Consider the following 10,585-nt stretch of genomic DNA (forward strand, 5'->3'; position numbering starts at 1 on the left):
ATGGATTTACAGCCATTGCAAAACATCCAAAAACTCTTAGATGTTCATAACTTGGTGGTTTCTTCAATAGAATCTCATAAGGAGTTTTATTATCTAACACAGATGAAGGGTATCTGTTGATGAGATAGGTTGCAGTAGTAACACAATCTCCCCAGAACTTTAATGGAAGATTAGCTTGGAATCTTAAAGCTCTAGCTACTTCAAGAATATGTCTATGCTTTCTTTCTACTCTCCCATTTTGTTGAGGTCTGTTAGGACATGATGATTGGTGCTCAATTCCCAGACTAGCCAAATACCTTCCCAAATAACCTTTGATGAATTCTAAAGCATTATCAGATCTCACCATCTTTATATCAGTATCAAATTGTGTTTTGACAAATCTAAGAAATGATTTAAAGACATTGAAACAATCATTTTTGTGCACCAATAAGTATACCCAAGTGGCTCTACTGCAATCATTCACAATGGTCAAAAAATACTTATACTTACCATCAGTTACCACTTTATAAGGACCCCAAATATCAATGTGAACAAGTTTGAAAATCTGATCACAATGAGAAACACTATTTGGAAATGGTAACTTGGTGATCTTAGCCATAGGACAAGTGACACAAATGTAGTGACCCGAACTTTTCCATGTTTATATATATTAATTGAGATTGATATTTACATGACTAAATGTTTCCAACGTGTTAAGCAATCAAACTTGTTAAGACTTGATTAAATGAAATAAGTTTCATATAGACAATTGATCACCCAAGTTGACCGGCGATTCACGAACGTTACAAATTTGTAAAAACTACATGTTGCGGTATATATAGACATATATATATGGTTGACATGAGATTATGATGAGTAAGTATCTCACTTAGTATATTAACAATGTGTGATATACATAAGAAATGAGATTACTAAGTTAAGAAACTCGAAATGATATATATAACGATTATCGTTATGATAACGTCTACTAAATACATATGTATCATATTAAGATATTGATACACTATATTTAACATGATATAATGATATTTAAATATATCATTAAGTGTGTTAACAATGAACTACATATGTAAAAACAAGACTACTAACTCAAGAATTACGAAACGAGACTTATATGTAACGATTATCGTTCTAACGATATTTTAATGTATATATCATATTAAGAGATATTCATACATTATAATATCATGATAATATAATAATTTAACATCTCATTTGATATAATAAACAATGGATTAACAACATTTAACAAGATCGTTAACTTAAAGGTTTCAAAACAACACTTACATGTAACGACTAACGAAGACTTAACGACTCCATTAGAATGTATATACATGTTGTGTTTTGATATGTATTCTTACACTTTTGAAAGACTTCAATACACATATCAAAGTACTTCTACTTAACAATAATGCTTACAATTACATCCTTGTTCAGTTTCATCAACAATTCTACTCGTATGCACCCGTATTCGTACTCGTACAATACACAGCTTTTAGATGTATGTACTATTGGTATATACACTCCAATGATCAGCTCTTAGTAGCCCATGTGATTCACCTAACACATGTGGGAACCATCATTTGGCAACTAGCATGAAATATCTCATAAAATTACAAAAATATTAGTAATCATTCATGACTTATTTACATGAAAACAAAATTACATATCCTTTATATCTAATCCATATACCAACGACCAAAAACACCTACAAACACTTTCATTCTTCAATTTTCTTCATCTAATTGATCTCTCTCAAGTTCCATCTTCAAGTTCTAAGTGTTCTTCATAAATTCCATAAGTATAGTTTCATAAAAATCAAGAATACTTCCAAGTTTGCAAGTCTACTTCCAAGCTTTCTAATCCATTCCAAGTAATCATCTAAGATCAAGGAACCTTTGTTATTTATAGTAGGTTATCTTTCTAATTCAAGGTAGTATTCATATTCAAACTTTGATTCAATTTCTACAACTATAAGAATCTTATTTCGAGTGAAAATCTTACTTGAACTGTTTTCGTGTCATGATTCTGCTTCAAGAACTTTCAAGCCATCCAAGGATCCTTTGAAGCTAGATCCATTTTTCTCATTTCCAGTAGTTTTATCCAGAAAACTTGAGGTAGTAATGATGTTCATAACATCATTCGATTCATACATATAAAGCTATTTTATTCGAAGGTTTAAACTTTTAATCACTAGAACATAGTTTAGTTAATTCTAAACTTGTTCGCAAATAAAAGTTAATCCTTCTAACTTGACTTTTAAATTCAACTAAACACATGTTCTATATCTATATGATATGCTAACTTAATGATTTAAAACCTGGAAACACGATGAACACCATAAAATCGGATATACGCCGTCGTAGTGAAACCGGGGGCTGTTTTGGTTTGGATAATTAAAAACTATGATAAACTTTGATTTAAAAGTTATTCTTCTGGGAAAATGATTTTTAATATGAACATGAAACTATATCCAAAAATCTTGGTTAAACTCAAAGTGGAAGTATGTTTTCTAAAATGGTCATCTAGACGTCGTTCTTTCGACTGAAATGACTACCTTTACAAAAATGACTTGTAACTTATATTTCCGGCTACAATCCTATACTTTTTCTGTTTATATTCATAAAATAGAGTTCAATATGAAACCATAGCAATTTGATTCACTCAAAACGGATTTAAAATGAAGAAGTTATGGGTAAAACAAGATTGGATATTTTTGATCTTTTTAGCTACGGAAAATGTTTAACAAATCTATACAAATCATATCCTAGCTAACTTATATGGTATTATACATGTATTCTAATATATTATGTAATCTTGAGATACCATAGACACGTATGCAAATGTTTTGACATATCATATCGACCCATGTATATATATTATTTGGAACAACCATAGACACTCTATATGCAGTAATATTGGAGTTAGCTATACAGGGTTAAGATTGATTCCAAAAATATATATACTTTGAGTTGTGATCTAGCCTGAGACGTGTATACACTGGGTCGTGGATTGATTCAAGATAATATATATCGATTTATTTCTGTACATCTAACTGTGGACAACTAGTTGTAGGTTACTAACGAGGATAGCTGACTTAATACACTCAAATCTTTAAAACATAATAAAAATTGTTGTAATTATATTTTGATCATACTTTGATATATATGTACATATTTGTATAAGTTCGTGAATCAATCTGTGGCCAAGTCTTATTTTTGAGGAAGGAAATATATGTGAAAGTGAGTTATAGTCCCACTTTTAAAATCTAATATTTTTGGGATGAGAATACATGCAGGTTTTATAAATGATTTACAAAATAGACACAAGTACGTGAAACTACATTCTATGGTTGAATTATCGAAATCGAATATGCCCCTTTTTATTAAGTCTGGTAATCTAAGAATTAGGGAACAGACACCCTAATTGACGCGAATCCTAAAGATAGATCTATTGGGCCTAACAAACCCCATCCAAAGTACCGGATGCTTTAGTACTTCGAAATTTATATCATATCCGAAGGGTGTCCCGGAATGATGGGGATATTCTTATATATGCATATTGTTAATGTCGATTACCAAGTGTTCACCATATGAATGATTTTTATCTCTATGTATGGGATGTGTATTGAAATATGAAATCTTGTGGTCTATTGTTACGATTTGATATATATATATATAGGTTAAACCTATAACTCACCAACATTTTTGTTGACGTTTAAAGCATGTTTATTCTCAGGTGAATACTAAGAGCTTCCGCTGTTGCATACTAAAATAAGGACAAGATTTGGAGTCCATGTTTGTTTGATTTTGTGTAAAATCTGCATTCAAGAAATATATGTTGATGTAATATATTTCTATTGTAAACCATTATGTAATGGTCATGTGTAAACAGTATATTTTAGATTATCATTATTTGATAATCTACGAAATGCTTTTAAAACCTTTATTGATAAAATAAAGGTTATGGTTGTTTTAAAAATGAATGCAATCTTTGAAAAACGTCTCATATAGAGGTCAAAACCTTGCAACTAATCCGTAAGCATAACATGCTTCTTTATGTTGCATGTTAGCCGCTTTTTCTAAATCACGAAGTCCAATATTCGGATATATTGAGTCAAAATAATTTCTTAACCCGTTGCGTAAAATAGCATTTGGGTTCCCCGCAATATATGCGTCAAAGTAAACACATCGTAACTTATGGGTTTCCCAATGTGATATCCCCCATCTTTCAAACGAAAGTCTCTTATAAACCAAGACATTCTTGGAACGTTCTTCGAATGTCTTACAAACTGATCTCGCCTTAAATAGTTGTGCCGAGGAATTCTGGCCGACTCTAGACAAGATTTCATCAATCATGTCTCCGGGTAGGTCTCTTAAAATATTGGGTTGTCTATCCATTTTGTGTTTTTAAACTGTAAAATAGACAAGAGTTAGATTCATAAAAAAAATACTTATTAATACAAGCAATTTTTACATATATCATAAAGCATACGAACACTATATTACATATATTACACCACACGAATACAACTATCTTATTCTGACTCGCTCGTTTCTTCTTCTTCGGTTTTGGTTCGTTTTGCCAAGTTTCTAGGGATATATGATGTTCCCCTAATACGAGCCGTCGTGATCCACATTGGTTTAGAAAAACCTGGTGGTTTAGAGGTTCCCGGGTCATTGTTACAACTTAAGGACTTCGGGGGTTGACGATACATATAAAGTTCATCGGGGTTGGAATTAGATTTCTCTATTTTTATGCCCTTTCCCTTATTATTTTCTTTTGCCTTTTTAAATTCAGTTGGGGTAATTTCTATAACATCATCGGAATTCTCGTCGAAATCCGATTCATCGGAGAATTGGTAATCCTCCCAATATTTTGCTTCCTTGGCGGAAACACCATTGACCATAATTAACCTTGGTCGGTTGGTTGAGGATTTTCTTTTACTTAACCGTTTTATTATTTCCCCCACCGGTTCTATTTCTTCATCCGGTTCCGATTCTTCTTCCGGTTCCGATTCTTCTTCCGGTTCCGACTCTTCTTCCGGTTCCTCTTCGGGAACTTGTGAATCAGTCCACGAATCATTCCAATTTACATTTGACTCTTCATTATTATTAGGTGAGTCAATGGGACTTGTTCTAGAGGTAGACATCTATCACATAATATCAAACGCGTTAAGAGATTAATATATCACATAATATTCACATGTTAAAAATATATAGTTTCCAACAAAATTTGTTAAGCAATCATTTTTCAAATAAACACGGTCGAAGTCCAGACTCACTAATGCATCCTAACAAACTCGATAAGACACACTAATGCAAAATTCTGGTTCTCTAAGACCAACGCTCGGATACCAACTGAAATGTCCCGTTCTTATTGATTAAAAACGTTCCATATTAATTGATTTCGTTGCGAGGTTTTGACCTCTATATGAGACGTTTTTCAAAGACTGCATTCATTTTTAAACAAACCATAACCTTTATTTCATCAATAAAGGTTTAAAAAGCTTTACGTAGATTATCAAATAATGATAATCTAAAATATCCTGTTTACACACGACCATTACATAATGGTTTACAATACAAATATGTTACAACAAAATAAGTTCCTTGAATGCAGTTTTTACACAATATCATACAAGCATGGACTCCAAATCTTGTCCTTATTTAAGTATGCGACAGCGGAAGCTCTTAATAATCACCTGAGAATAAACATGCTTAAAACGTCAACAAAAATGTTGGTGAGTTATAGGTTTAACCTATATATATCAAATCGTAACAATAGACCACAAGATTTCATATTTCAATACACATCCCATACATAGAGATAAAAATCATTCATATGGTGAACACCTGGTAACCGACAATAACAAGATGCATATATAAGAATATCCCCATCATTCCGGGACACCCTTCGGATATGATATAAATTTCGAAGTACTAAAGCATCCGGTACTTTGGATGGGGTTTGTTAGGCCCAATAGATCTATCTTTAGGATTCGCGTCAATTAGGGTGTCTGTTCCCTAATTCTTAGATTACCAGACTTAATAAAAAGGGGCATATTCGATTTCGATAATTCAACCATAGAATGTAGTTTCACGTACTTGTGTCTATTTTGTAAATCATTTATAAAACCTGCATGTATTCTCATCCCAAAAATATTAGATTTTAAAAGTGGGACTATAACTCACTTTCACAGATTTTTACTTCGTCGGGAAGTAAGACTTGGCCACTGATTGATTCACGAACCTATAACAATATATACATATATATCAAAGTATGTTCAAAATATATTTACAACACTTTTAATATATTTTGATGTTTTAAGTTTATTAAGTCAGCTGTCCTCGTTAGTAACCTACAACTAGTTGTCCACAGTTAGATGTACAGAAATAAATCGATAAATATTATCTTGAATCAATCCACGACCCAGTGTATACGTATCTCAGTATTGATCACAACTCAAACTATATATATTTTGGAATCAACCTCAACCCTGTATAGCTAACTCCAACATTCACATATAGAGTGTCTATGGTTGTTCCGAAATATATATAGATGTGTCGACATGATAGGTCGAAACATTGTATACGTGTCTATGGTATCTCAAGATTACATAATATATAATACAAGTTGATTAAGTTATGGTTGGAATAGATTTGTTACCAATTTTCACGTAGCTAAAATGAGAAAAATTATCCAATCTTGTTTTACCCATAACTTCTTCATTTTAAATCCGTTTTGAGTGAATCAAATTGCTATGGTTTCATATTGAACTCTATTTTATGAATCTAAACAAAAAAAGTATAGGTTTCTAGTCGGAAAAATAAGTTACAAGTCGTTTTTGTAAAGGTAGTCATTTCAGTCGAAAGAACGACGTCTAGATGACCATTTTAGAAAACATACTTCCACTTTGAGTTTAACCATAATTTTTGGATATAGTTTCATGTTCATAATAAAAATCAATTTCTCAGAATAAAAACTTTTAAATCAAAGTTTATCATAGTTTTTAATTAACTAACCCAAAACAGCCCGCGGTGTTACTACGACGGCGTAAATCCGGTTTTACGGTGTTTTTCGTGTTTCCAGGTTTTAAATCATTAAGTTAGCATATCATATAGATATAGAACATGTGTTTAGTTGATTTTAAAAGTCAAGTTAGAAGGATTAACTTTTGTTTGCGAACAAGTTTAGAATTAACTAAACTATGTTCTAGTGATTACAAGTTTAAACCTTCGAATAAGATAGCTTTATATGTATGAATCGAATGATGTTATGAACATCATTACTACCTTAAGTTCCTTGGATGAACCTACTGGAAAAGAGAAAAATGGATCTAGCTTCAATGGATCCTTGGATGGCTCAAAGTTCTTGAAGCAAAATCATGACACGAAAACAAGTTCAAGTAAGATCATCACTTGAAATAAGATTGTTATAGTTATAGAAATTGAACCAAAGTTTGAATATGATTATTACCTTGTATTAGAATGATAACCTACTGTAAGAAACAAAGATTTCTTGAGGTTGGATGATCACCTTACAAGATTGGAAGTGAGCTAGCAAACTTGAAAGTATTCTTGATTTTATGAAACTAGAACTTTTGGAATTTATGAAGAACACTTAGAACTTGAAGATAGAACTTGAGAGAGTTCAATTAGATGAAGAAAATTGAAGAATGAAAGTGTTTGTAGGTGTTTTTGGTCGTTGGTGTATGGATTAGATATAAAGGATATGTAATTTTGTTTTCATGTAAATAAGTCATGAATGATTACTCATATTTTTGTAATCTTATGAGATATTTCATGCTAGTTGCCAAATGATGGTTCCCACATGTGTTAGGTGACTCACATGGGCTGCTAAGAGCTGATAATTGGAGTGTATATACCAATAGTACATACATCTAAAAGCTGTGTATTGTACGAGTACGAATACGGGTGCATACGAGTAGAATTGTTGATGAAACTGAACGAGAATGTAATTGTAAGCATTTTTGTTAAGTAGAAGTATTTTGATAAGTGTATTGAAGTCTTTCAAAAGTGTATAAATACATATTAAAACACTACATGTATATACATTTTAACTGAGTCGTTAAGTCATCGTTAGTCGTTACATGTAAGTGTTGTTTTGAAACCTTTAGGTTAACGATCTTGTTAAATGTTGTTAACCCAATGTTTATAATATCAAAAGAGATTTTAAATTATTATATTATCATGATATTATGATGTACGAATATCTCTTAATATGATATATATACATTAAATGTCGTTACAACGATAAACGTTACATATATGTCTCGTTTCAAAATCATTAAGTTAGTAGTCTTGTTTTTACATATGTAGTTCATTGTTAATATAATTAATGATATGTTTACTTATCATAATATCATGTTAACTATACATATAACCATATATATGTCATCATATAGTTTTTTTTACAAGTTTTAACGTTCGTGAATCACCGGTCAACTTGGGTGGTCAATTGTCTATATGAAACCTATTTCAATTAATCAAGTCTTAACAAGTTTGATTGCTTAACATGTTGGAAACATTTAATCATGTAAATATCAATCTCAATTAATATATATAAACATGGAAAAGTTCGGGTCACTACAGTACCTACCCGTTAAATAAATTTCGTCCCGAAATTTTAAGCTGTTGAAGGTGTTGACGAATCTTCTGGAAATAGATGCGGGTATTTCTTCTTCATATGATCTTCACGCTCCCAGGTGAACTCGGGTCCTCTACGAGCATTCCATCGAACCTTAACAATTGGTATCTTGTTTTGCTTAAGTCTTTTAACCTCACGATCCATTATTTCGACGGGTTCTTCGATGAATTGGAGTTTTTCGTTGATTTGGATTTCATCTAACGGAATAGTGAGATCTACTTTAGCAAAACATTTCTTCAAATTCGAGACGTGGAAAGTGTTATGTACAGCCGCGAGTTGTTGAGGTAACTCAAGTCGGTAAGCTACTGGTCCGACACGATCAATAATCTTGAATGGTCCAATATACCTTGGATTTAATTTCCCTCGTTTACCAAATCGAACAACGCCTTTCCAAGGTGAAACTTTAAGCATGACCATCTCTCCAATTTCAAATTCTATATCTTTTCTTTTAATGTCAGCGTAGCTCTTTTGTCGACTTTGGGCGGTTTTCAACCGTTGTTGAATTTGGATGATCTTCTCGGTAGTTTCTTGTATAATCTCCGGACCCGTAATCTGTCTATCCCCCACCTCACTCCAACAAATCGGAGACCTGCACTTTCTACCATAAAGTGCTTCAAACGGCGCCATCTCAATGCTTGAATGGTAGCTGTTGTTGTAGGAAAATTCTGCTAACGGTAGATGTCGATCCCAACTGTTTCCGAAATCAATAACACATGCTCGTAACATGTCTTTAAGCGTTTGTATCGTCCTTTCGCTCTGCCCATCAGTTTGTGGATGATAGGCAGTACTCATGTCTAGACGAGTTCCTAATGCTTGCTGTAATGTCTGCCAGAATCTTGAAATAAATCTGCCATCCCTATCAGAGATAATAGAGATTGGTATTCCATGTCTGGAGACGACTTCCTTCAAATACAGTTGTGCTAACTTCTCCATCTTGTCATCTTCTCTTATTGGTAGGAAGTGTGCTGATTTGGTGAGACGATCAACTATTACCCAAATAGTATCAAAACCACTTGCAGTCCTTGGCAATTTAGTGATGAAATCCATGGTAATGTTTTCCCATTTCCATTCCGGGATTTCGGGTTGTTGAAGTAGACCTGATGGTTTCTGATGCTCAGCTTTGACCTTAGAACACGTCAAACATTCTCCTACGTATTTAGCAACATCGGCTTTCATACCCGGCCACCAAAAATGTTTCTTGAGATCCTTGTACATCTTCCCCGTTCCAGGATGTATTGAGTATCTGGTTTTATGAGCTTCTCTAAGTACCATTTCTCTCATATCTCCAAATTTTGGTACCCAAATCCTTTCAGCCCTATACCGGGTTCCGTCTTCCCGAATATTAAGATGCTTCTCCGATCCTTTGGGTATTTCATCCTTTAAATTTCCCTCTTTTAAAACTCCTTGTTGCGCCTCCTTTATTTGAGTAGTAATGTTATTATGAATCATTATATTCATAGATTTTACTCGAATGGGTTCTCTATCCTTCCTGCTCAAGGCATCGGCTACCACATTTGCCTTCCCCGGGTGGTAACGAATCTCAAAATCGTAATCATTCAATAATTCAATCCACCTACGCTGCCTCATATTCAGTTGTTTCTGATTAAATATGTGTTGAAGACTTTTGTGGTTGGTATATATAATACTTTTGACCCCATATAAGTAGTGCCTCCAAGTCTTTAATGCAAAAACAACCGCGCCTAATTCCAAATCATGCGTCGTATAATTTTGTTCGTGAATCTTCAATTGTCTAGACGCATAAGCAATCACCTTCGTTCGTTGCATTAATACACAACCGAGACCTTGCTTTGATGCGTCACAATAAATCACAAAATCATCATTCCCTTCAGGCAATGACAATATAGGTGCCGTAGTTAGCTTTTTCTTCAATAACTGAAACGCTTTCTCTTGTTCA

This window comes from Rutidosis leptorrhynchoides, chromosome 2 (assembly GCF_046630445.1).
Source record: "Rutidosis leptorrhynchoides isolate AG116_Rl617_1_P2 chromosome 2, CSIRO_AGI_Rlap_v1, whole genome shotgun sequence".
NCBI classification, from domain to species: domain Eukaryota; kingdom Viridiplantae; phylum Streptophyta; class Magnoliopsida; order Asterales; family Asteraceae; genus Rutidosis; species Rutidosis leptorrhynchoides.